The 5589-nt window shown below is 35.4% G+C and overlaps 1 protein-coding gene across 5 annotated transcripts in view; it reads right to left on the minus strand.

Moving 5' to 3' along the window:
• Nucleotides 1-5176, minus strand: part of pdlim5b (PDZ and LIM domain 5b) — a 90181-nt gene extending 85005 nt beyond the window's left edge. For 3 of the 5 annotated variants that reach the window (XM_073913612.1, XM_073913611.1, XM_073913613.1), the window contains exon 1: nucleotides 5073-5176. The gene's annotated coding sequence lies outside the window, so the exon portion shown is untranslated. 5 annotated transcript variants of the gene reach the window in all.
• Nucleotides 5177-5589: the final 413 nt, after the last annotated feature.

Raw genomic sequence — 5589 nt, forward strand, 5'->3', positions numbered from 1 at the left:
CAAAACAAATAAGAAGATAAAATATTATCAGACATACTGTGAAAATTTCCTTGCTCTGTCAAACATCATTTGGGAAATATTTAAAAAAGAAAAATAACAATCAAAAGGGGGCGAATAATTCTGACTTCAACTGTATAAGGTAATATATAGGAAAAAGTCTAAATGTGCAAAATAGAACCATCTTTACCTCAATCCTTAAGGTGAGTAAATAAACAGCAAACTTTCCTTTTTTTCGGGGGTGAACTACCCCTTTAAGGTCACTGACCGCCAAGTCATTTAGGAACAAGCAAAATTACATAAAATGACTGCTAATTATGTTCCTAGAGCATTGAAACGGCGTGTTAGCTCACCATTATCCACTTAAATTCTCCTGCCCCAAATCACTGTTATTCTGCATGCAAGAGCTCAATTAGCATGCCTTCAAATTGAGGACAATTGTACATGCTTGTTTTAGCATTACTCTATTTTGTTCACCACAAAACTATCGTTCTCGAGGACAACAGAATGACTCTTACAACTCACAGCAAACACAGACATCAAAATTAACAAGTTATTAATCCTCTAGACAATGTGATTTGTCAAGAATGAGGTACAGTCAGATTTATATTCAAGCGTTCAGACTTTCTCCTTAATAATATCATCTCAGAAAAGCTTTATTTGCTAATTCTAAATAGTAAAATCATATTAGAAGTCAATGCAAGTACAACATTGTTTACAGACAAACGAAGAGTGCTAATGTTGCTATGATGTCATGAGATTTTAAAGCAAAGTACAAGCGAGGCAGTGGCGCAGTAGTTCTGTCGCCTCACAGCAAGAAGGTTGCTGGTTCGAACCTCGGCTCAGTTGGCGTTTCTGTGTGGAGTTTGCATGTTCTCCCTGCCTTCTCATGGGTTTCCTCCGGGTGCTCCGGTTTCCCCCACAGTCCAAACACATGCAGTACAGGTGAATTGGGTAGGCTAAATTGTCCGTAGTGTATGAGTGTGTGTGAATGTGTGTAGATGTTTCCCCGAGATGGGTTGCGCCTGGAAGTGCATCTGCTGCGTAAAAACTTGCTGGATAAGTTGGCGGTTCATTCCGCTGTGGCGACCCCAGATTAATAAAGGGACTAAGCCGACAAGAAAATGAATGAATGAATGTATTAAAAGTACAAAGGAAAACAGTACAGGGAGCATGTCACTGAACGAACGTGTGAATGTAAAATCTAGGGCTGTGTATTGGCAAGGGCCTCATGATATGATACATTAGGGTCATGATCTGTCTGGAAGACCCATTTGTGGCCAAGTTTAATGTCCTGGCTGATGTGTTGAGATGTTGCTTCAGTATTTCTACACATGGGTCACGATACAGTATATCACGATATATTGCGATACAATAAATATTGTGATATATTGCAATAGTTTGCATTAGTATGTGTGTCATGTTATATTGACAACTTGATAAAGTCAGCAGACGAATTGAAATTCCAATTCCAATTTATTTTTTATCCATTTCAATTCATGAGAACTGCACAGTGTGATTGAACAGAGAACTCACTGAACTGTATTAAATGCATATTGTTATTAAACGCTGAACTACAATGAATATGCCACTAAAGTCACATATAAATGAAATTATTTATAAAACTAAAAAAAAATTAAAATGCATCAAGTAAACAAAACTGGAACACAGTGCTTTAATATGCGGTAAACTGACAGTGTGACTGACAGTATTGTGAATATTTTGTGCACATAGGTAAACTGATGGCAGGCATGAAACATTTTAGATGCAACAGGCCAGCTGTGCTGCCATGGTCATGTGTGACGCATTGTCTGTTATAACGACAAGTCCTTCCATTTGATGTCCCATTCCTCCTATGCAGTTTTCAGTAACTCTGCAATGTTAGTTAAGGCAGACATGCTTACTTCTGATACCATACTATTTAGCGTTTTGTTGATTGTGAGTTAGCGACATCTACTAGAGCAGTGGTTCTCAAACTGTGGTACGTGCACCACTAGTGGTACGCGGGCTGCCTTCTTGTGGTACGCAGAGTAATCCAATATGTCATATGTACATGCAACATATATTTTTTAATATTATCAAAAATGGTTCATATATAAATATGATGACATATAGCCTATATTTATGAGGTCCAAGCAGCATTTCCAGGCTTTGATGAATATTATACTATAGGTTAACACTTTACATATAAGTAGATACGTTTTTTTTTACTTTTTAAGAACAGTAGTCTACCATTTTTAATGAACTTTTAAAAGCACATTTTAATTTAAATTAATTTATTTTTTTACCTATAAACACAGCAGTGTTAATGTTCAAACTATTTATAAGGTTTAAAGTGGCCAATGATAATAAATCTTAATTAATTTATTAATAATAGTAATTAATCTGCCACGTTTTTAAACTGTGCAGAGCTGTAGCTGCTTAATTAGGCCTACTACACTACTGTATTTTAATACTGCTCATATGGTGGTTCTTGGAGGGACAATGTTTTCTGAAGTGGTACTTGATGAAAAAAGTTTGAGAACCACTGTACTAGAGCAAATGGCCCAGTTGAATTGGCCCAACTTGAATCGATACTTCAGGTTGAACTATCGTGAAAGAAATTATCGCGATAGTTCCAAATTTTTGCACAGCCCTAGTAAAATCTACTTAGCATCAATCTTGTCAAGTATGTGCAACTTAAACTAAAAGTTAAGTTGGTTTTATAATTGCACATTCATTCAGTGACACATTGTGACCTGCTCCCTATAATGTCTACCATGGTACTTTAAATATTGGGTCAGAAATCACATGCAAACATGACATTAGCACTATTTCATTGACTGTTTAATTGTAAATAGTGAAATCATATAATCAGCCAATGACTATCAAAGCACAATATTGCTCACAGTCAAATAAATAGTTTAATAAATAATAATAAATAGTTTAATAAATAATAATAAATAGTTTACTTACACTTACAGGTGATTTCAGACCCAGCATTCAAAGTAACATGGTAAACAATATAGAGAGCATATTACAAGCTGCCACTGAATGAACGTCTGATTATTAAGAAAATTATTCATTCATTCATCTTAATCTTTATTTCAGAGATCCCTACAGAATGAACCGCCAACTATTCCAGCATATGTTCTACGCAGTAGGTGCCCTTCCAGTCATAACCCATCACCGAGAAACATCCACACACACACTTATTCACACACATACACTATGGACAATTTAGCTTTCCCAATTCCCCTATAGCGCATGCGTTTGGACTGTGGGGGAAACCGGAGCACCCGGAGGAAACCCACGCCAACACGGGGAGAACATGCAAACTTCACATAGAGATGCCAGCTGACCCAGCTAGGACTCGAACCAGTGACCTTCTTGCATGATACTGTGAAGCAACAGTGCTAACCACTGAGAAACTGTGCCACCAAGAAACCTATTATTACTATTATTATCATTATTATTATTGATAAGTTTAAGACATGTAATAATGACCAACATTTCAGCAAGGAGAATATTAAATCTAGGTCTTTAAAAACTTATTTTTATTTAAACTTATTTTTGTGTATTAAAATTGTACAATGTAACACACCCACACACACACACACACACACACACACACACACACACACACACACACACACACACACACACACACAAGTTTCCTTTGATTTTGTCCTTTTATTCATCAGGGGTCGCCACAGCGGAATGAACTGCCAACTTATCCAGCATATGCTTTACACACAACAGATGCCCTTCCAGCTGCAACCCAGTACTGGAAATCTGGAGCACATGGAGGAAACCCATGTAAGCACGGGGACAACACGCAAACTCCACACAGAAATGACAACTGACCCAGCCTGGACTCGAACCAGAGACTTTGTCAAGTGAAGCAACAATGATACCCACTGAGCCACCGTGTCACTCCTGAGATGATAATTACCAGAAAAGTACAGAAATATATAATTTTACAGACAATTATAAATCACATTTAAACAAGGACGGTGAATAATGTTATGCCTAATATATTCAACGTGAGTGTAGTTATAGAATTACATTCACACATTCAGACTTTCTCCTTAATAACAAAATTTCAAAACATATTATTTGCAAGCTATTTATAAATAGGGAAATCATATAAGCAGCCAATAACTATAAGTACAACACTGTTCGCAGTCAATTAAATAGTGGTAATATTACTTTGAAGTCACACCTACAGTATATGCAATTTTAGGCAGGATATTCAAATGGGAAACAATATAGAGAGTGTCACAAGCTGTCATAGAACAAGAGTATGAATATAAAACCAACTTTAAATCTTACCTAAATCGTACATGCAACGTTTTGTATTGAATACAAGAACAATAACATTAATTAATTATAGAGAAAATACAATAACAAAAGTTAGGAAAGAGACGAAAATATTTTACAAAATTACAAAGCCTCAATCATTAAGAAAAAGACTATTATATATATATATATATATATATATATAATAACAATAACAACAATAATAATAATAAGTTTTAGAGATTCAACAATTAACAAAAGTTCAGAAGGGAAAATATTAAATCTAGGTATTGTCTTTAAGAACTTACTTTTGCGTATTAAAATTGTACAATGTAAAGAGATCAAGATAATGATCACTAGCAGAAAAGTGCAGAAATATATCTCTTACAGACAAACATAAATCACATTTTAATGAGGAAGATAAATATAAAGTAATGTTGTTATCCCATTGAGATTTAACGTGAGTGCAGTTATAGAAAGTACATGCAACTAAAACCCAGCTTATTTACACAACACTGACACACACACACACACACACACACCCTTGTCAAACTTCATGAGACCATTTGAGCAACTAACAGTCACTTCCTCATCGACAGTCTTCATAACTACTCGAAATCTGACAGAGCGGAAAATATTGAGACAAACAAACTCGACAATGATTAACCGTCCAGCATCGGTTACCGTTTCCTGAACAGAGATTGAGCAGGACCGCAATTCCTGATATCCTCACGCTGGGGATTCTCTGTATAATATGCGAAAGTAACTGTAATGAGAGTAAAAGTGTGTCTCACCTGTGAGCTGCTGGAAAGTCAAACTGAGAATGAGGAACTTTAGGAAGTAGAGCTGAGAAACTCCGGCAACTGAACTCTGCTGTCTGACTGACTTCCGCCCCTTTAACACGCGCTGGAGGAAACCCACTCACTGTGCCGCGCTCGCTGACGTCACCGACGATGAACACAATTTACTCTCTCTCTCTCTCTCTCTCTCTCTCTCTCTCTCTCTCTCTCTCTCTCTCTCTCTCTGTCTCTCTCTCTCTCTCTCTCTCTCTCTCTCTCTCTCTCTCTCTCTATTAAAATCAATTGCTTTATTTGCATGACAAATGTTACAAATGTATTGCCAAAGCATTTATAAAGTTTACATTTAAAAGAAGATATATAGAGTAAACACAGTAAAATAATAATAAAATAATAATAATAAACTAATAATAAAAAAATAACAATATAATAATAATAATAATAATAAAATAATAATAATAATAATAATAATAATATTAATTAAATAATAATATTAATAATAATAATAAAAACA

The sequence above is a fragment of the Danio rerio genome, chromosome 10 (assembly GCF_049306965.1).
Source record: "Danio rerio strain Tuebingen ecotype United States chromosome 10, GRCz12tu, whole genome shotgun sequence".
In the NCBI taxonomy this organism is placed as follows: Eukaryota; Metazoa; Chordata; class Actinopteri; order Cypriniformes; family Danionidae; genus Danio; species Danio rerio.